Source organism: Mobula hypostoma, chromosome 24 (assembly GCF_963921235.1).
Source record: "Mobula hypostoma chromosome 24, sMobHyp1.1, whole genome shotgun sequence".
Lineage (NCBI taxonomy): Eukaryota > Metazoa > Chordata > Chondrichthyes > Myliobatiformes > Myliobatidae > Mobula > Mobula hypostoma.
The window spans coordinates 5,655,130-5,678,561 of NC_086120.1; the positions used below are offsets into that span (position 1 = coordinate 5,655,130).

At 43.4% G+C, this 23,432-nt stretch overlaps 1 pseudogene; it reads right to left on the bottom strand.

Annotated features, from left to right (window-relative positions):
* Positions 1-5,684: 5,684 nt before the first annotated feature.
* Positions 5,685-10,838, bottom strand: LOC134337157 (relaxin-3 receptor 1-like; annotated as a pseudogene).
* Positions 10,839-23,432: the final 12,594 nt, after the last annotated feature.

The window sequence follows — 23,432 nt, forward strand, 5'->3', positions numbered from 1 at the left end:
AGTATATATATAATTAATAAAGCTGAAGAAAAAACGTATATGCTAATGAAAAAAAATTATATAAGAAAAAGGGAAAAAGAGAACCTCAACTAACTAAAAAAAACCCACTAACTACAAAAAAAAACCATTAGGAACCAACTCCCGGAGCAATACATCTTACAATAATCTATATATATATATAAAAGAGAGGGAAAAAAAACAACCGCCAAATCATATTTATATAACATAAAATTGGAAAGAAACTATATAAAATAATTCAAATTAAATGATAATATTTGGCAAAAGAGCCCCACCTTCTCTCAAAATCGAATCTGAGAGCAAAAGTTCTACTTCTAATTTTTTCCAAACTAAGACATAACATTACTTGGGAAAACCATTGAATTAGTGTAGGAGCAGAGGTATCTTTCCACTTCAATAAAATAGCCCTTCTTTCCAACAATGTAACGAATGCAATTACATGTTGGTTTGAAAATGAAATACCCTGAATATGATGCGGAACTATTCCAAGTAGAACAGTCAATGTATTAGGTTGTAAATTAATTTTCAAACCTTTAGAAATTGTAGAAAATAAAGATTTCCAAAAAGATTTCAATGAGGGACATGACCAGAACATATGTGACAAAGTAGCTACTTCATTTTTATACCTATCACAATAATTGTGTATATTAGGAAATATTTTAGATAGCCTCTCCTTTGTTAAATAATAACGGTGAACAATTTTAAATTGAATTAAACAATGATTGGCACGTATCGAAAAAGAATTAACCATCTTCAGAACTCACAACCAATCTTCATTAACAAAAGTCATATTAAGTTCTCCCTCCCAATCTTGTTTAATCTTCAGTGAGAGGTTATCTTTTTGTAATAAAAATAAATTATAAATTCTACCAATGGAACCTCTCACTAAAGGACTCATATTCAAAATAGTACCCAACAAATAAGATTCCTGCATATATGGAAATGTAGAAACATATTTTTTGTAAAAAATGTCTAACCTGAAAATATTGCAAGAGAGAATATTTGCTAATTAACTCTTCAAAAGTCATCAATCGACCATCACTAAATAAATCTGCAAATGAACAGGTCCCCTTATTTCTCCATAAAAGAAAAATGGGATCAGTAATTGAAGGTTTAAATAGCAAATTTCAAAATATAGGGCTAAACAATTTAAATTGTTTAAAATTAAAAGAGTTGCGAAACTGAAACCAAATCTGTAAGGACTGTTTAATAACAGGGTAGAAATTTAAATTGGGAATTTTAGCAAGTTGTAAAGGCAATGGAGCTCCTAATAATGAAGTTAAATGAAATTATTTAATAGCTTTTAATTTCAAATCAATCCAAGCTGGTTTTTGGCTCTTATCGAGCCAATATAGCCAAAAACATAGTTGTCGAATATTAACAGCCCAATAATACAATCTTAAATTAGGTAGCGCAAGTCCACCATCTTTTTTGGATTTTTGTAAATGAAACTTATTAACTGTTGGTTTTTTATTATTCCAAATAAAGGACAAAATAGTAGAATCAATTTGATCAAATAAAATTTTAGTTAGAAAAATAGGTATATTTTGAAAAATATATAAAAATTTAGGTAAAATCATCATTTTCACAGCATGAATACGACCTATTAAAGAAAGTGTAAGAGGATTTCATCTAGAAAATAATTGTTTCATAGAGTCCAATAAAGGAACTACATTAGCTTTATAAAGATCTTTATATTTTTTTGTAATGGTAATACCCAAATATTTAAAAGAATTCATAATTCTAAATGGAATATCATTATATATAAAAACAGGAACATTTAAAGGGAACAATTCATTTCTGTTTAAATTATGTTTGTATCCTGAAAATTTTCCAAAATCATCTAATAATTCCAAAAGATTAGGAATAGATTCTTCAGGATCCGAAATATAAACCAAACGATCATCTGCATAAAGAGGGATCTTATGTATGGTCCCATTTATAGAAATACCATGAATGTTTTTAGCTTCACAAATTGTTTTAGCCAAAGGGTCCAGTACGAGATTAAATAAAAAAGGACTTAATGGACACCCTTGTCGAGTACCTCGTGAAAGTGAAAAAAAGGGAAACCTAAGATTTTTAGTAATAATGGTAGCGATAGGGTTCTTATAGATCATTTGAATCCACTTATTAAAATTATTACCAAAGCCAAATTTCTCTAATACATTAAACAAATAAGTCCACTTTTCCACTGTCACACTTGATTGGTCCTATTCTCTCACGTCATATCCTCTTGCTCTTCACATACTTGTAGAATGCCTTGGAGTTTTCCTTAATCCTGTCCACCAAGGCCTTCTCTTGGCCCTTCTGGCTCTCCTAATTTCATTCTTAAGCTCCTTCCTGCTAGCCTTATAATCTTCCAGATTTCTATCATTACCTAGTTTTTTGAACCTTTTGTAAGCTCTTCTTTTCTTCTTGACTAGATTTACAACAGCCTTTGTACACCACGGTTCCTGTACCTTACCATCCTTTCCCTGTCTCATTGGAACGTACCTACGCAGAACTCTACACAAGTATCCCTGAATATTTGCCACATTTCTTCCGTAATTTTCCCTGAGAACATCTGTTTCCACTTCATGCTTCCAAGTTCCTGCCTGATAGCCTCATATTTCCCCTTCCTCTAATTAAACGCTTTCCTAACTTGCCTGGTCCTATCCCTCTCCAATGCTATGGTAAAGGAGATAGAATTGTAATCGCTATCTCCAAAATGCTGTCCCACTGAAAGATCTGGCACCTGACCAGGTTCATTTCCCAATACCAGATCAAGTACAGCCTCTCCTCTTGTAGGCTTATCTACATATTGTGTCAAGGAACCTTCCTGAACACACCTACCAAACTCCGCCCCACCTAAACCCCTCGCTCTCAGGAGATGCCAACTGATACTTGGGAAATTAAAATCTCCCACCACAACAACCCTGTTGGAGTACAGGAGTTGGCATGTTATGTTGAAGTTGTATAAGATGTTGGTGAGGCCAAATTTAGAGTATTGTGTGCAGTTCTGGCCACCTACCTACAGGAAAGATATCAATAAGTTTGTAACAGTATGGAAAAAATTTACGTGGATATCGCTGGGACTTGAAGACCTGAGTTACAGGGACGTTCTGAATAGGTCAGTACTTTTCCCCCTGGATGCAGGAGAATGAGGGGAGCTTTTATAGAGGTTTTGCAAAATTATGAGGGGTATAGATAAAGGTAGGTGTATGCAGGCTTTTTCTTCTCAGGTTGGATGAGACTCGAACTAGAGGTCACAGGTTAAGGGTGAAAGGTGAAATACTTAAGGGGACTCTAAGGAGAAACTAATTCACTTAGGGGGAGCTGTGAGTGTGGAAGGGTCTGTCAGCGGAAGTGGTGGATGCAGATTTGAATTGTAACATTGAACAGTTTGGATACATAAGTGGACATGAAGGGTCCAGAAGGCTATGGTCTGGGTGCAGGTAAATGAGAAGAGACAGAAAAACAGTTGGCAAGGCACAGCCTAAATTTGCCAAAGAGCCTGTTTCTGTGTTGTTGTGCTCTATGACTCCATGTTTGACCTGCTCCTTTGTCAGTTAAAGGGAGCCCATCTCAAACACTTTTCTCCCTCAGGATCCGCTGACCTCCCAGTCACATCACCACTTAACCCAGCACAGCCTCCTGCAATGAAACAACACACACAGCACGGGACTTTTACCATGTGAATCAACAGCTTGGGTCTGTGTATATTGGGAACCAAGAGCGTCAGCCAGTGAATGATGGGTCTAAACTGGCCTGCTTCTTAGCGCTAACTCAAAGCACTGAAGTTTATAAAACAGTAGCTTGAAGAAATTAGATACTTTGCTTTAAACTAATTGCATTTAATTAGTATAGAATAAACAATAAACCTCGAGGTTAAAATTGTCAGGCTTTGAAAAGTATTCAAAATTATTAAAAATGAATCAAACTTAAAGATAGAGAATATAAAAAAATCATAAAACAATTAAATACATCTGAATTAACAATATGTAAGTGATCTGTAAGTTTTCTGTCTGCATGGCTGCTATCCCCAACTAAATGAATTAATTCGTTGAAGTTTTATTGGATCTCATTGCAGTGGTTTCAGCATCTGAGGTTCTCCCGTAACTGCTCCACTTGCAAGTTGGAACCATTAGCCGTCAGATGTACTTCTGGCCTTCCCCACAACATCGTTGTGGATTGCTGTTTTAAAATTACCTTATCCTGGAGGTTGCCTTTGGCTGGGTACTCACTTGATCTTCAACAACATCCTATTGTAAGTTCTGCCTCAGAAGTTCAATTGCTTTCCATTTTGTCACAACACGTTCTCATTTGTCTCAAAATTAAGTGTGACTTGAATGAGACTCGGGCCAATTACATGGAGAGCTTGTTGCTGTAAAATGGTTAACTCTGGTTTCAACACACTTGCAATTAAACTCCTCACTTTACCAACCAAGGAGTAGTTGTAGTACACAATACTAAATTCAGTTATAAGACATATAGGAAACAGATTGTATGAGAGGGGCAGAGTCTGAACTCGTTGAAAAGTTTTCCATCAATGCAGTTTGTAACCAGAGTTCAGGTTTTGCCTGATGCTCAATTAGAGATGCAAAGAGGTTCACTTCAGAGGATAATTATGGGATGTAACTTGGAACCCAGGATGGTTACCTCTTTGGATGCTAAAGGATCTCATAGGTTTGATTCAACACCTGGTGCTCATGACTTAATCCACCAGATATTTGTTCTTCTTTTGGTTCCTCAGGTAGAACAGCCCTGAGAATAGGAAACATAGAAATCATACTAGTATCCTCTTGCATGAATGGGCAGTATGGAAAATGGTATGTCAATCAGAGCTTAAGACAAATTGCAGTACTGCACAAACACTACAGCCTGTAAAGAAAGAGGTTGCACAGACATCAATACCATGAGCCTGCAGTTATTAACAGATACCCAAGTAACATCAATAAACATGTGATGAACTAAAATAATGTCAAAGAAAGATATTACTTTTCTTTATTTGTTCGATTTATTTCATACATCATGAATATATTGCAGAACTTTTTCACAGAATCCTTTAAACAAAGTGTCTGAAGGAAAATGGATGGATTGAATTTTACGGGATTGCGAGAGTTAGTTCATTTAACCATCCCTTTCAGGTAAAGTAGTGGCCTGTGTTTTGATCTATAGTGGCAATGTTTAAAAGACCCTTAGTCTGGTATATGTACAGGTAGGGAATAGAGGGTCATTGACCATGTGCAGGTAGATTTGCAGTTCAAATCGACATCACGGTTGGCACAGAGATGGTGGGTCAACAAGCCTGTTCCTATGCTGTATTCTGTGTTCGATCTCTGTCGTCTGTGTTCTATTTCTCCCTATCAATATGTTACATTTTATTCATTCATTCTACAATGAAAAGAACAGAAGCCTAGTTGCCAGTTTTTTATGTCAGAAGTTAAATCAAAACATTACTTGTTGGAACTCTCCACTCTGGCATTCTCTGATACAACACTCCCGTGGACTGTTGTATTTTTAAACTTGGCATCAGTGGCATTTAGAATTGCCACCAGGGTGGCTCTATTAGTATTTTGTATGAGCAAAAGTTTCTGTATTAGCTAGATTTGAGATACAGTATATAAAAAAAGCTTTCTTAATGAACTATATGAAAATAAAACATAAAACTTATACAGAAAACTGAATCAGTTTATCAAAGACAAATTTTCACAGGCTGTCAGTTCACAGTTGGAGACCACATAATGGTTGTACAGAGTGAACTGGTAAGCCTAGAGTTGGGAATAAGTTCGGTTAGAGGTTGTTGGAGCAGCTATATTGTGATATGGCATTTTTTGGTGCTCCAGCAAAAGTCAGACCCTAAGGCTCTAAGGATGAGAGAGTTTCAATCTAATTTATATCCTGTTCACAATAATAAGCTGCTGTAAATGTAAATAGAACTTTTAGTTTGGTCTCCAGTTCGTTCATTTTATTGCCTTATCATAGAGAGAGTCTAGAGTCTATGGTTGTCTGTTACTTAGGATGCATTTCTTCAGTTAAAGATTGTGAGAATTCAGAACTCCCTCCCCAGAAAGTTGGGGAGGCTGAAGCCAATTGGAAAATATCATCACTGAGATCAGGAAAGAACTGAAAGTGTGATAAATGAATGAGAACGCAGATCAGCCATGATCAAATTTAAAAGCAAGAGAAGCTTGACGGACTGAATGGTCTACTCTTATTCCTGTTCTCAAATGGTCTGGTCAGCTTTAGAGGTACGTTTTCTCAACGTTCAGCAAGGTTTTGAATTATGACATGGAACCTCCTGGAGAGAGAAAAAGAACAGTAGAATTTGCCTACTGTTCATGGTGGCCATCAACAACTCATCACCCAGTGTATTCTAAAATGCAATAGCATTCTTGCAGTTACATCTTCTCCCAATGTTGAGCCTTAACTGTACTAACCTGCTATAACATTAATCACAGAGGTCTAAGGTGAAAGCAAATGCTGTGCAGAACTGATTGAGGGAACTTGGACAATGGGAAAGTTTTAAAGAGAATTCTTCAAAGAGGAAAGAGGAGGGGAGAGGGTTTGAATAATGGATGTCATTGATTGGAGGTGCAAGGGTTGATGGCCTGGCTACCGATGGTAGAACAAAGAGAAGCACTGTGCGCAAAAGGCCAGGATCAACAGGCATAGAGAGTTGGGGAAGAAGATTGAAATATGGAGAGCTGAGGTCATAGAGAGATTTGATTGCAAAGTTGGAATTTTATAAAATAAAGTTCATCCCATTGACTAAAGGAACGATATTGTTGCATTCCATTTTTTAGATCAGCACATTATTTGAACAGATCAGTTGGTGAATTAACATTAATATGCTGGCAAGTGAAAAGCATGTATGCCAACACAGTACCCATGGATATGGAAATGTCAACATAGATTATAAATTTAACCTCTTACTATTGAGTTTGAAACCACAAATTACTACAGTGACAGACCACTGCTCAGTGTCCAGTGGGTACTTTTGAGTTGTTGCTGCATGACAATGAATGAGAAATAATTCTTCACAAGAAGGTGTTTGTGATCATAATCAAATGGCATTAAGTTTAGCCCAGCTTTCAGTGGGCACTGCTCACTGACGTCCTGCCAGTTACTGTATTCTTCGTTTCAGTCATCCAGTGGTCATCACCCCTGGTGGAAAAGGGACTGTCTTCATTCAAAACTAATCTTACCAAAATCCAGAGTGACAAATTTCCACAGCAGGCAATGAATCATCTGTGAATTTAGTGGATAAATAGTAAACTGTGATATAATCCCAATGTAAACAATAGAAGCGGTTTATCTAATGAAAAGATCCAAGGATTGTTTTAAACTATTACTCACTTGTGAAAGCTTTACATCACATAAAGCCTCACACCTTTTTTGCAGTTATCCAGGTGATAAGACCATAAGGCACAGGAGCAGAATTAGGCCATTCGGCCCATCTAGTCTGCACTGCCATTTCATCATGGCTGATTCATTTCTGTTTCAGCCCAATTCTCCTGCCTTTTTAGGTAACCTTTCATGCCCTGACTAATCAAGAACATATCAACCTCTGCCTAAGTACATCCACTGACCTGGCATCCACAGCCACGTGTGGCAATGAATTTCACAGATTCATGACCCTCTGACTAAAGAAATTCCTCACATCTCTGTTCTAAATGGATGTCTCTCTATTTTGAGCCCATGCCCTCTAGTCCGAGACTTCCCCAGCAAAGGAAATATCCTCTCCACATCCACTCTATCTACATTCACTTTGACATTCAATATGCTTCAACGAGATCCCCCTCATTCTTCTAAATTCCAGTGAATAAAGGCTGAGAACAATTAATTGCTCTTCATACAATAAGCCTTTCATTCCTGGAATTGTTCTTGTGAACCTTCTCTAAACCCTCTCCAATGGCAGCACATCCTTTCTTAAATAAGGAGCCCAAAATTGCTCACAATACTCCAAGTGAGGCCTCGCCAGTGCATCCTTGTTTTTATATTCTAGTCCGTTTGAAATGAATGCTAATGTGGCATTTGCTTTCCTCACCTCTGACTCAACCTGTAAGTTAACCTTCAGGGAATCCTGCACAAGGACTTCAAAGTCCCTTTGTAGCTCCAAGTTTTGAATTTTTCGTTCTGTTTAATAACTGTAAACTCACGTATTGATTTTGATTAGTGCCTATTTCACTGATGTTTGTAATAGAAATAAATGATATATGTGGGAGGCAAAATCAATAAATTTGCGGAATGGTGGAGTTGCTGATGGTGTGGAGGGTAGGCCACAGAGAGTTGTAGAAACGTAGAAACATAGAAAACCTACAGCACAATACAGGCCCTTTGGCCCACAATGCTGTGCCAAACATGTACTTACTTTAGAAATTACCTAGGGTTACCAATAGCCCTCTATTTTTCTAGCTCCCTGTACCTAACCAGGAGTCTCTTAAAAGACCCTATCATATCCGTCTCCACCGCTGCCGGCAGCCCATTCCACGCACTCACCACTCTCTGAGTAAAAAACTTACCCCTGACATCTCCTCTGTACCTGCTTCTACGCACCTTAAAACTGTGCCCTCTCATGTTAGCCGTTTCAGCCCTGGGGAACAGCCTCTGACTATCCACATGATCAATGCCTCTCATCATCTGAAAATGATGTGTTGATGGAATTGCTGAAATTGGCAGGAGTTTAATCCCAACAATTGTGAGGTGATGCAATTTGGGAGCTCTAATGAGGCTAAGAAGTACACCTTGAATGGTAGGGTCTGAGGGACAAAAGGACCTTAGAGTATAAATCCTCAGATCCTTAAAGGTAGCAACATAGGCAGACAATATTGTTATGAAGGAATATGGAATACTGGTCTTCATTAGTTGGGGTACAGAGCGAGGTTATGCTACAAACTGATAAAACCTTGCTCGGACCCCTACTGAAGTACTGTGTCCAGTTCTGGTCTCCAAGATGTAGAAAGAATGTGATAGCACTGATGAGGGTGCAGAGAAGATTCACAAGAAGTTACCTAAGATGCTGGAGTTCAGAAATGGGGAGACACTGGAGAGAACAGGCCTGTGCTCCCTGGAGTGCAGGAGGATAAGAGGGAACAGGATTGGGATATATGAATCATGTGCGATATAGATGGGGTAGATTATTTCTCATATCAGAGGTAGACAAAACTAGTGAGCATAGAACTAGGGCAAGGGAGGAGATTTAAAAGAGATTGGAAGGGGACCTGTTTCATCAGACAATGGTTTGAGAGCGTGGTGAAAGCTGGGGCACTGATAGAATTGAAGTGTCCAGATGAGAACTTGAATTGTTTAGGCACGTAGGTCCATTGACTAAGTGCTGGGCAATGGTTTAACATAGATGCCCATTAGTCAGCATGGACGAGTTGGGCCGAATGACCTGCTTCCGTGCTGCATGGTTCTTGATTCTATAAGTGCTTGAAAAATGGATAGAGCGTGCAATTTATCCGTGTTGTGCAGAAATAACCTCTTAACGCTCAGGCGAGTGCCATTCTGTACTCTTTCCTGGCCCAGTTAAGGTTGTAAAGCTTTTAAAGAAACATGCAGAATTTAAAGTATGAAATAAGAGCACGCACTGGACCGAATCCCTTTCTTTCTTCAGATTTCTCTTTTTCTCCCTCTGATCCCTAGCGTAATCTCTTTCCAATTCCTAGCTTGCTCACTGATATCCCACTCTCCTTGCATCTGTTTGTAGAGAACCCCAGCCACTCACCTTGTCATGGAGATGGTGACTGGCAGCCGTCCCTTCTTGCCGGGCGCCTTCCCGTGACGGAGACGGGAGGATGCGGCTAACCCCGCGGACTTTCAGCACCAGGTCGCGGACAGCTGCTCGGAACTCCCTCGGCATCAGGAGTAGAGGACCGGGTTGAGGCAGCTGTTGCTGCGCGCTAGGCAGACAGTCACAGGGAAGACGTACGCCTGGGTGTTGTAAAAGGCAACACTGAAATGGACCACATTAAGCTTGATGAAGGCGCTCCAGAGAGTGATGGCTTGGTTGGGCAACCAGCTGATGAAGAAGGCCAACACCACGATGGTGACGGATTTGGTGACCCTGGACATCCTCTTTGAGTTGTTGCTGCTCATTTCTCTGTTGTTGACGAAACGCAGCAACAGGAGGTAGGAGGCGGAGATGATGGCAAGGGATAGGACGAAGCCAACCAAAACCTTCAGCGCCTGATAGAGCCCAACCAAAACTGGGGGTTGCTGTGAAGCTCAGGAAACTTGGTGATGCACAGTTCTTCAGTGGGGAGCACGATGGTGGTGGAGTAGGTGGCCTGGGGAAGGGTTGCCACACAAGCCAAACCCCAGATGAAGACACAGGTTAACCCATCCCCGCATGTGGAGGACCTCCTTTTCATCTTCAGTGACTGGGACACCGAGCAGTACCGGCTGATACTCATTACAGCCAGGAAGAAGACACTGGCGTACATGCTCATCACTGTCACAGATGACACCACCTTACACATGACACGGCCGAAAGGCCAACTGAAGTCCATGGCCGTGTCCACCGCCCAGAAAGGTAGGGTCAACACGAACTGGATGTCAGTCACAGCCAGGCCCATGACCAAGATAGTCATTGTGGACTTGTTCTTGTTGGCCTGCAGGAGATAAAGCACCAGGAGGTTGCCCAGCAGACCCAAGGCACACACCACAGAGTAGACAATGGAGATCAGGATCCTGATGATCTTGGACCCTTCGTTATGCACCTTGGTGCCGTGGAAAATCAACCATTTCAGCAGATCTTCCAGACACTGACTAGTTTTATTGGGCGAAAAGGAAACTCCATCATCATCCAAGTAGCAGTCTAGATCAAACGTGGCCATCTCCTCAAACTATTGTCCCTTAATTCCCTGCAGGGATCTGGATCATAGACAGCCGATGTGTAGCTGGCGACTGGACCTTCACCCTTGCTGGTGATCGCTTTCTGTAGTTATAGAACATAGAACAGTACAGCACAGTACAGGCCCTTCAGCCCACAATGTTGTGCTGACCCTTAAACCCTGCCTCCCATATAACCCCCCACCTTAAATTCCTCCTTATACCTGTCCAGTAGTCTCTTAAATTTCACTAGTGTACCTGCCTCCACCACTGATTCAGGCAGTGCATTCCACACACCAACCACTCTCTGAGTAAAAAACCTTCCTCTAATATCTCCTTGAACTTCTCACCCCTTACCTTAAATCCATCTTCTCTTGTATTGAGCAGTGGTGCCCTGGGGAAGAGGCGCTGGCTATCCACTCTATCTATTCCGCTTAATATCTTGTATACCTCTATCATGTCTCTTCTCATTCTCCTTCTCTCCAGAGAGTAAAGCCCTAACTCCCTTAATCTCTGATCATAATGCATACTCTCTAAACCAGGCAGCATCCTGGTGAATTTCCTCTGTACCCTTTCCAATGCTTCCACATCCTTCCTATAGTGAGGCGACCAGAAATGGACACAGTACTCCAAGCGTGGCCTAACCAGAGTTTTATGGAGCTGCATAATTACCCCGTGACTCTTAGACTCTTTCCCTGAATTTATGAAAGCTAACACCCCATAAGCTTTCTTAACTACCCTATCCACCTGTGAGGCAACTTTCAGGGATCTGTGGACACGTACCCCCTGATCCCTCTGCTCCTTCACACTACCAAGTATCCTGCCAGTTGACTGTCTCCACGCCCCTATGTCCTCGATCTGCCTACCTGTGTCTCATCTCCCCGATCTTTTTTTCCCTCTTCCCAATCCCTCTCCTGCTCTATCGTCTCTCTCACGTCTCGCCGATCCCTCTCCCGTCCCTCTGAAACCCCTCCTGCCTCCCAATTCCTCCACTCCTTTCCACAATTCCTCTCCCGCCTTAAACTATTCTCTGTTTCCCCAATCCTCCTGGTCCCGTGCTCCTCTCGGATTCAATTTCTTTCTCGTTATAACTACTCTCCCGCTCTCTGATGCTCTTCTCCCGACCCCGGTTCCGGTCCCTCTCTGATCCTTATCTCACTCTCCCTAGATTCCTGTTTCCTCTACCCCCCAGCCAAACTCTCCTTGACTCCCTTCTGCCTCTCTCCCGATTCCACCCTCTCCCCAGTCGTTTCTGATTTCCTCTCATTCCCTCTTTGACCTACTGTCGAATTTGCTTTCTCCACGCCGAGCCTTCCGCTCCTCCGGCTCCCGGTACCGGCAGTGAGCGATCGCCCAGCTCTGAAACCAAGGACCCTATGGACTACGGAACGGATGCTCTCCGGGCGTGCTGCCCGTGGGCAGGAACGGAGAAACGGCGACCAAAGCTCACACATCAGCCGTGCACCTTGAACTGGGTTGAATGAGTGCTCACAGCTCCTCATAACCCGGTCTGCTTAATGCCAGCGATTTCATTAATGATTTCGCAGGAGTGTGGGAAGCTATTCCTTTAATCTGTCAAGTGCTCTCTTCATCTGCACGCAAGTCCACGAAACACAGCCCCAATAATATGTGCGTGCCGATAATTCTTAAAGTGGGATGCGTTAAAGACACGAGGTCACATCGCAAGTAGAGTTCACCAAGAAAGCGAAATGCACGCACGACTGAAGTCCGAGGCTCCGCGCTCACCTCAGCAGAGGTCTCAATGAGGAGGTCGTCGCCCCTATTTATGGCCAATCCAGTGTTTGTCCTCACTCATTCCCTCTGGTTCTCCGGAGTCCAGCAGTTCCTCCCCATGAAGAGATCCCCTCTGATGAAGCGAATCCCAAAGAGGCGACTGAACGAACTTCAGAGAGAGGAGCGATTGACTGAAATGAGCACGGTGAGTTCCGGCAAGCGGAACCGCGAGGGTGGTTACAGCAAAATGTTGTAATAATATTGTAAATAGTTCGCTGTCTCAGTGAAGCAGCCAGCAGAGTCAAAGACCCCATCCACAATCCACTCCGCACATTCTCTATTCTTTTCTCTTTTATTGGGCAGAAAATACAAAAGCCTGAAACAACATAATACCAGTCTCCAGGACAGCTTGTTATAAAAGTATTGAATAGTCTCCTTGTACGATAAGTTCGACCTTGATCTCACAATCTACCTGCGCCTTATTTTTTACCTACACTGCTCTTTTTCTGTAGTGTCACATTTTATTGTGCACTAATTTGTTTGTGTGTTGGCCAAGTGGTTTAGGCGTTGGTCTAGTGATCTGAAGGTCGCTAGTTCGAGCCTCAGCTGAGGCAGCGTGTTGTGTCCTTGAGCAAGGAACTTAGCCACACAGGGCTCTGTGACGACACCGGTGCCAAGCTGTATCGGCCCTTGCCCCTTCCCTTGGACAACACCGGTGGTGTGGAGAGGGGAGTCTTGCAGCATGGGCAACTGCCGGTATTCCATACAACCTCGCCCAGGCACAAATCCATGGTCTCACAAGACTAATGGATTCCTATATATAAAAATTTTGTCTATTTGGACTGTTTGCCAGACAAGCTTTTGTGAAACAACAAAACAATTCCAATTCTGGGAAGACTGTGTTTTTGAGAATTCCATACCAAGTTCTAGGGAGCACTGGGGTGAAAGCTTGACTCAGTTGGGGTCAGGTAGATGGTAGCTAGTGGGCTTCAAGCACCAGGTTGGAGATGCCTCCAGATCACTTGGGGGAGGTATACTCTTCTGGATTCTGCCCGAGTCTTACATCATCTGTGAGGCAGCCAGAAGCCAATCTGAGACATGCAACTCCAACAGCATCTATGAAGCCCCACACCATCAATGATTAGCAATCCACCTTGTACAGATACCCCTTCCACCATCATGGGAACAGAATAAATGGCAAATGATCTTTATCATACCCAAACCCAGTAGCAGGTGTGGGGGAAAATGCACAGCTTCAGAACTTGATCAGGCTATTTCTTTGTCACAATCGGTCTAATTCTTGGAAATTCCTGTGCAATGTATTTACTGTAGACTGCAGCAGTCCATGCAGAAGTAGTCAGCGACACCTTGTCAAGGGCATTTTAGACAAGATTCTTATTCCATAAATGATTAAGTAAAGGCTGAGCTCCTTTCCAGCTCTGAAAAAGGGTCCCAGCCCAAAACATCGTCTGCTCATTTCTATGGATGCTGCCTGACCTGCTGAGTTCCTCCAGCATTGTGTATGTGAGTTGCTTTGGATTTCATGCAACTGCAGAATTTCTTGTGTTTATGAGTTCAACTAATAGCTGATTGGTGTTTCTCTGTAAAGTTTGCTTTAAAAAAATTGTCCTTTTTGTCAAGGCGCCAACATTGTGTGATTAGGTTTAGTGGTTACTTCAATGCTTGTACTCAAGCTGAGTGTTCCAAAGATACAGTGTCCTGGGCTCTCAGTTCCAAGGGAGAGGTGTGCCCTGGTGGGATTGGATGGTTTAAAGGCTGGATACAGAAACACTCACACCAAGACTTTAACAATTTATAAAGCCAATCTGGTGTTAGTTAGAATTTCGACACTACTGGAGGGAATAGCAGAGGAATTATGCTGATGCAAAAACTTTGTCATGTGCTTCCTGAACAGGGAGGAGACTTCTACTCCTTTCCTTTTCCACTCCCCAACTCCTAAGTGAGGATAACAAAGCTTGAAATGTTTACAGAGATCTCCCAAAAGACCTCAATGTTAGGGCGCTGAAGCAGGGACCCAATCGCAGACCAAGTACTGCGCACAACGACTCATCTCCTCCACCATGAGAATGAAGATTCGGCCCAAAAGGAAACACCAAAATCAGAACACTTAAGAAATTTAATGTTGACATCATTCAAGACATCAGCCATGTACAGAAGTTCCAACAAAATCTTCAAGAACAACTGCCTCAACAAATCCCACCATCTGTAGAAGAACACTGGAATCAATTGAAGAATGCCACCATCACATCCTGCAAAGAACCAATTGGATTCAAGACGAAAAAACATCAGGATTGGTTTGATGATAATGAAAAACTACTCCAACAACTCATCGACAAAAAGAGAAAAGCTTTCATTACCTTACAAAATGATCAACAATCAGCTACCAAAAGGAAACGCTATCAGGAATGCAAGGCTGCAGTCCAGAAGAGCACCTGGAACCTGAAAAACCAATGGTGGAGGAAGAAAGCTCTGGAAATCCAACAACTAGCAGACGCCAATGACTCTCGAGGATTTTTCAATGCAAGTAAAGCTATTTTTGGCCCATTGACTCACAGTCAAGCCCCCCTCAAAAGCAAAGATGGTTCAACCATCCTGAAGAGCAAAGCTGACTTCAATTCTAGATGGAGGGAGCACTTTGAAGATCTTCTAAATCAAACCTTCTCATTTGACAAGAATGTGATTAACAACATTCCAAATCAGCCCGTTGACGACTCCCTAAGCAAAGTACCAACACTTGAAGTCAAAGAGCCATCAAAACCTTGAAAAACAACAAGGCCACTGGACTTGATGGAATACCAGCCGAGGTCTGCAAAATTGGAGGTAGCCGGCTTCATTACCAACTGCATCAACTTCTCATCAAGGTCTGTATAAATGAAGATGTACCAGCAGACTTTAAAGACTCAGCAATGGTTACCATCTACAAAAGGAAAGGCGATTGATCCTAATGTGGAAACTATTGTTGAATCTCCCTGTTAGCAACAGCAGGAGAGATCCTCACCCGCATCATGAACCACCAGCTCAAGCCTTTAGCTGAGAAGATCCTTCCAGAGACATAAGCCAGTTTTAGACCATCACATGGAGCAATCGACATGATCTTCACAATGTGACAACTACAAGAAAAATGTTGTGAACAGCTTCAACCTTTGTACATGGCATTCATCGACCTCACCAAAGCCTTTGACTTGGTATCAAGGGAACTCCTATGGGATGTCCTATCCACCCATAGATGCCCTGAAAAATACTTTTGAATCCTGATACTCCTCCACGATGGCATGCTTGCCACAGTCATGGTCAGCAATAGTAACTGTTAGTCTTTTCAAGTTAGATCAGGAGAGAAACAGGGATGCATGATTGCCCCAACTTTGTTCACCATCTTCATTGCGACAATCATCCACATTATTGAGGACGACCTACCCCCAGGAATCGAAATTGTCTACAGAACAGATGGCAGACTTTTCAATCTTGTCCATTTCAAGTCCAAAATAAAGCCATCCACGAGTTCCCTCAATGAGTTCCAATACGCAGATGACAACAGTGTTGCAGCTGTGACGAAAGAGGGTTACAAAAGTACACATAGACTAAGATGTTAACTGTCCTGTGCTAGCACAAGTGGGATCATCAGTTGATCTGCCACCGGTCTTCAGGAGAGAGAGATAAGTAAGACAATGGAGCAGCATTTGGAAATGTTAATGAAGAGACGAGAGAGTTTAACAGAAGGAGACACCGGTCTGAATATTGTCAAGACCGCTCCTTTTGAACCCTGAACTGTTTAAAGTGTGATGGACAGGCGATACCCCAGCAGGGGGATAAAATGGGGCAGGTTCGCTGAGACACCACACATGACACCACGAGGTAACGAGACCCTGGAAGCGGTGTGCCCCCACAAGTCGGTGAGAGTTTTGGAGGACTAGTCGCAGGACCAGCCATCGACGCACAGGGTAGAAAGATACGGTCCGGCGGGAACCTAGTGTGTGTGTTCACCCTTGCTTGGGTGCTGGGTTCACTGCAGAGGAACGATCGTATCTGAAAACGGGGGGGGTCACAGTCGGTGACCTCAGAAGACATTACAAAGTGCTCGCCCGAAAGCTAACTGCGAGGAATTTCAAAGGTCTGTTGAATCCGATTTGAATATCAGCATTCGCTCTCTCTCTCTCCCCAATGGCACGAAGGCGATTACTGCGAACTGAACTAAACTGAACTCTGTCACTTGTGATTGAACATTTTACCCCTAGACTGCGATAGAGCTGATTGACCCTATTATACGCAAACAACAGGAATTCTGCAGATGCTGGAAATTCAAGCAACACACATCAAAGTTGCTGGTGAATGCAGCAGGCCAGGCAGCATCTCTAGGAAGAGGTGCAGTCGACGTTTCAGGCCGAGACCCTTCGTCAGGACTAACTGAAGGAAGAGTGAGTAAGATTTGAAAGTTGGAGGGGGAGGGAGTGATCCAAAATGATAGGAGAAGACAGGAGGGGGAGGGATAGAGCCGAGAGCTGGACAGGTGATAGGCAAAAGGGGATACGAGAGGATCCTGTCCCATGATCCTCTCGTATCCCCTTTTGCCTATCACCTGTCCAGCTCTCGGCTCTATCAGAGCTGGACAGGTGATAGGCAAAAGGGGATACGAGAGGATCATGGGACAGGATCCTCTCGTATCCCCTTTTGCCTATCACCTGTCCAGCTCTCGGCTCTATCCCTCCCCCTGCTGTCTTCTCCTATCATTTTGCATCTCCCCCTCCCCCTCCAGCTTTCAAATCTCTTACTCACTCTTCCTTCAGTTAGGCCTGACGAAGGGTCTCGGCCTGAAACGTCGACTGCACCTCTTCCTATAGATGCTGCCTGGCCTGCTGCGTTCACCAGCAACTTTGATGTGTGTTGCTTGACCCTATTATCCTAGTTCTGTGTACATGTGTGTTTATTCATTGCTAACCTGTTGCATTTATATCCTTACTATTAGAGTACTGTGTTGCTTATTTTTTAAATAAAACTTTCTTAGTTCCAGTAATCCAGACTCCAACTGAGTGGTCCATTTCTGCTGGTTTGGCAACCCAGTTACGGGGTACGTAACATAAGTGGGGTTCTCGTCCGCGATTTCGAACGCTAAATTTGGGACAGGGTAAATTGATTGGTTTAAAATTCCCAAAAGAAAGAAAAGGCAAACAGCAGAAATGGAGATTGAGGAATTTCTAAAGGCGCCGACCTTGGAGGCATTAGAGGATGCCAGGAAAGCAGAATTGGCAGCTGTGGCCAAACGGTTGAATCTTGCTAAGGGGAAGTCGACCATGAGGAGAGAGGAGATACACAAAGCTATTGTAGAGCACTATGTATCTAAAGGTGTGTTTCCCCAAGGGGAGCTGGAGGTGATGTCTATGGGAAAACCTGGTGGAGACGCAGTACAGGTGCAGATTGAAAAACTGAGACTCGAGCATGAGTTCCGGGTACGGCAGCTAGAACATGAAGAAAAACAGTTAGAATGGCAAGAGAGAGAGAAAAAGTTAGAACGGCAAGAGAGAGAGAGGGACAAACAGTTGGAGTGAGAAGAGAAACAGAGGGAAAGGGAATTCGAGCTGGAGAGGTTAAAGATGATGGCAGAGCAGGGGCCCATGCCGAACCAAGGTGGAGGGTTCAGGGCGACCCAGGAGGTTAGGCTGGTTCCCCCATTTGACGATACCGATGTGGATCGGTACTTTCTCCATTTCGAAAAAGTTGCTGCAAGTCAGGAATGGCCGAGGGCTAAGTGGGCTGTTTTGCTTCAGAGTGTACTTAAAGGAAAAGCCCAACAAGCTTACTCGGCTTTGTCTGCGGAAGATGCCCAGAGGTATGAGGTGGTGAAAGAGGCCATCCTCAGGATTTATGAGTTGGTCCCGGAGGCATACCGGCAGAGGTTCCGGAATGCGAGGAAGCAGTGGGACCGCACGTATTTAGAGTTTGCCCGTGAGATGCAGACATATTGTGAGCGTTGGTGCACCTCGAAAGGGGTCAGTGGGGATTATGACAGACTGCTACAGCTGATCCTGATTGAGCAGTTTAAAGGTTGTGTCCCTGAGGGTATGAGACCCTACCTAGATGAGAAAGAGGCAGCCATGTTAGCCGCAACTGCTAAGTTAGCGGATGAGTACGCGTTGATGCATAAAATGAAGTTTGCCCCGAGTAAAGGCTACCAGAAGGGTAGTCAGGACGGCAGGGAGAGTCCGCCAGAAAAGTCAGTAAGTAAGCCGGGGACTAGTGAGAAGGATAAGGTAGACCAGGAGCAGTCTGGTAGGAAGTCTCCTGGGGTCGTCTGTTATAATTGTGGGAAAGTCGGACACTTTGCGTCCAGGTGCTTTGCCCCAACCAAGGAGACGGGGAAAGGAAAAACGGCAATTTCGACTGGCTGTATCGAGCTGGTAAACGAACCGCTAGGAGAGGAAAGGTCTGCCAAAGTTCAGGAAGGGCGCGAGAGGTTTATCTCGGCCGGATTGGTGTCGGTGAAGGAGGGGTTAAACCAGTTCCAGTACGGATCTGGAGAGACATGGGAGCTTGTCAGTCACTGATCTTGAGGAGTGTTTTAGACTTTAGTTCAGAGACCGAGACTGGGGAGGTCAGTGTGATCAAAGGCATTGGAAAAGGGACTGAAGCTGTGCCTTTGCACCAGATACACCTACAAAGCGACTTGATCTCTGGACCAGTCACAATCGGGGTGAGACCCGAACTACTGATGAAAGACGTGGAAGTCTTTTTCGGTAATGACCTCGCGGGGGAAATTGTGTTCCCAGCCGTGAGATTGAGAAGTCAGCCTGCCAGCATTGAGGCCTCGCCCATGGACTCACAGGTTTATCCCATTTGCGCAGTAACTCGGCGGATGTCGAGGAAGGCTGCAAAGGCTGATATAAAGTTAGCTGAGACGTTTCTACCAGCCTTGTACGAGGAGGAGGTAGAAAGTGAAAAGAAGGAGCGTAATGAAACAGGAGGAAGTGGGGAAATTAAGGTAGATTTATCAGTAGAAAAGAAGGATTTTATACAGGCACAGGAGCGAGACAAGGAAACGGCTCTCTGTGAAACAGAATTAGGAAGGGAGCCAGTGAATTATGGTGTGAAGGGGGAGGTGCTAAGGAAGGAAGGGAGACCAAGTACCGCAGATAAGGAATGGGGGGTGGTGCAAAAGAGTTATGGGGATGAGATTTTTAACCTGGCCCACAAGGTACCCCTCGGTGGACATCTTGAGGTGCTGAAGGAAACAGTCGGCGGAGCCATGAGAGAGTTTTTCTGGCTGCACAGGAGGAAGGATGTTATTGATTATTGCAGATGCAAACTGAAACGGTCACAGGCTTTTGATATGCTAACAAACCTAGTCGGTGTTAGCGCGGAAATCAATGAAGCTAGGGTGCCACCTGATAAGGGGAAAAACCATTTTGAAAAGATGAGTATGGTACCGACCAGATGGGAGAAGGCTATTGTTTTGGCCAGCTCTGCTGATAAGGTCTCTCCCTTAATCCCCAAACAAAGCGACCCTTTAGGAGAGCTAATTCAACGGCTCGCACGTGTGTGTTTGATTGTCCCGAGGCAATGCAAAGAACTGGAACGTTGGGTGGTGTTTGTCAATTAGGTCAGCCTAGTGAGCAACATCCCTATAGAATGAGTAATTCAGTGACGAAAGGGCTAAAGAACACAGAAGTGTATATTGGCGATATAATACGGCTGTCTGAAGCCAGCTTGATAGTGAACCTTGAAAAAAATGAGTTCGGCCACATGAAGGTCACTTATCTGGGAATTGTGGTAACACCGGGGCAGCTGGCAACAATGCAAGCTAAGGTGCGGACTATCTCTGACATCCCAACCCCGACAGACAAGAGGGCCCTCAGAAGGCTCTTGGAGATAGTGGGGTACTTTAGGAAGTTTTGCAATAACTTTGCGGGTACTACCCCTCCCCCTCCTACTAAGCCCTTGCGAAAGAAAACTAAGTCGGGATGGGATGACCCTTGTTATCGTGGTCCGGGACGAAACCCAATGAGGGGTTACACTGATCACAATTCATCAGTGTTTTCGGCCACTATGAAGTTTGCTAAGTTGGAGCCTGGTTTAGAGGATAATTAAAATAACATGTATAAAAGGGACAGAAAATGTGATTGCTGACTGTCTGTCCAGGTGTTGACAACTTAAAAAGTCTCTGTATTAGCTAAATAGCTGATGAAGATGTATATTTGTGTGTATCTAATAATGTATTCATGCTTATAATTTTTACCCCGGTAAAAATCCTTAAAGGGAAGGGGTGTGATGAAAGAGGGTTACAAAAGTACACATAGACTAAGATGTTAACTGTCCTGTGCTATCACAAGTGGGATCATCAGTTGATCTGCCACCTGTCTTCAGGAGAGCGAGATAAGTAAGACAATGGAGCAGCATTTGAAAATGTTAATGAAGAGACGAGAGAGTTTAACGGAAGGAGACACCGGTCTGAGTATTGTCAAGACCGGCTCCGTTTGAACCCTGAACTGTTTGAAGTTTGATGGACAGGCGATACCCTAGCAGGGGGATAAAAAGGGGCGGGTTCGCTGAGACACCACACATGACACCACGAGGTAACGAGACCCTGGAAGCGGTGTTCCCCCACAAGTCGGTGAGAGTTTTGGAGGACTGGTCGCGGGACCAGCCATCGACGCACAGGGTAGAAAGATACGGTCAGCAGGAACCTGGTGTGTGTGTCCGCCCTTGCCTGGGTGCCGGGTTCACCGCAGAGGAACGATCGTATCTGAAAACGGAGGGGTCACAGTCGGTGACCTCAGAAGATATTACAAAGGGCTCGCCCGAAAGCTAACTGCGAGGAATATCAAAGGTCTGTTGAATCCGATTTGAATATCAGCATTCGCTCTCTCTCTCTCCCCAACGGCACGACGGCGATTACTATGAACTGAAATAAACTGAACTCTGTCACTTGTGATTGAACATTTTACCCCTAGACTGCAATAGAGCTGATTGACCCTATTATCCTAGTTCTGTGTACCTGTGTGTTTATTCATTGCTGACCTGTTGCATTTATATCGTTACTATTAGAATCCTGTGTTGCTTATTTCTTTAATAAAACTTTCTTAGTTCCAGTAATCCAGACTCCAACTGAGTGGTCCATTTCTGCTGGTTTGGCAACCCAGTTACGGGGTACGTAACACAGCTCTTTCAGAAAACCACCTACAACAGATTCTGACTGCCTTCAACCGTGCATACACAAAACTTGACATCAATTCCAAGAAGACTCAGGTCATCTATCAACTGTTACCAACTGAGACAAATCGGATAGAACCATCAATTGAACTTGGCGAAACAACCCTGGAAAACGTGGACCACTTTCCGTATCTTGAAAGTCACCTCTCCTCCAATGTCAACCTTAATGACGAGATCTAACGTCATCTTAAATGCACTGGAACAGCTTTTGGATGTCTCCAAACAAGAGCCTTTCATGATTGTGACATCTGAACAGACACCAAAACGTTAGTGTACAAAGCAGTGGTAATCCCAACGCTCCTATATGCATCAGAAACCTGGACAACATACCGACGATATCTGAAGGCACTTGAAAAGTTCCATCAACACTATCTTGAAAACATCTTAAATATCAGCTGGGAAGATAGAAGTACCAACGTCAGTGTGCTAAATGAAGCAAAAACAACAAGCATTGAAGCCCATGTCATCAAGAACCAACTAAGATGGAGCGGTCATGTTGTTCGGATGAAAGACGAACGTCGGCCGAAACAAGTCTTCTACTCCTGGCTTAAAGAAGGCAAAGGTAAAAGAGGCAGACAACAGAAGAGATTGAAAGACATCTTAAAAGCCAACATAAAGAAATGTAATATCAACATCAACAATTGGGAAACCAATGCCAAGGACAGGAAACTCTGGCAAGCCATCATCCAGGAAGGAACAGCAACTTTCAAAGCCAACAGATGTGCAGAATCAGAAGAAAAGAGAAGAAAATGGAAAGAGAGGCGGCAACAACCAAAGCCCAATCTGCCATCTGGAACTACCTGTCCTGAATGCAGAAGAACTTTCAAAGCCAAGATTGGACTCATAAGCCACTTGAGAGCCCATAAGTAGATCAACAGAATGAAGACCATCATCCTCAACCTCGAGGGATGGCCACGATGACGACGACAACTGTGCGCACTGTGATATTTACTGAGCAGCAAATCCGGGGGCGGGGGACAACAAAGTCAGCAGCAAAGTTCAGGCAGAGATCAAAACATCCCAAGAAATCCAAAAACCAGAATCAGGAAACAGACAGAGTTCAGATACAAATGCTGGAAAAGGCTCAGGAAAACTCACTGGCACAATCTGGCATCAAACAGGTGAAAACACAGGACTGAAATACACTGAGCAATAAACAGAGAGGCAGATGATAGGTGGAGCACAATGAGGCACAGGTGGCAGCAATACAGGTAATAATGAGAAACAGGTGAGAGACGGAGTACTCAGTAATACAGGGGCCGGAGTAGAGCAGAAGCGGGGACAGGAACACATGGCAATACAAAACCACAGACTGACGACTAGGGGGAAAACACACAAAAAGACAAATTTCAACTGAAGGTACTGACACCTTATAAGATCCTGACAACCACCCTTTCCCATGAGATAGGTGTTTATGTGTAGCCACAAGTGGAGTGTAACTAAAATGTGAAACAGGTTTTACATTTTTAATTCCCCATTTGTAACATCAACAGAAACCTCAAATTTGATAATAAATGTGTCTCAGCATTTTAATCAAATACCTCCATTTAATGTCTTAAAACAATAAAAAGTATTTTATGTACATTAATTGACATGTACAGTTTATCTAATTTTGCTCAGTGTGATTTCAGGTAACTGATTACATG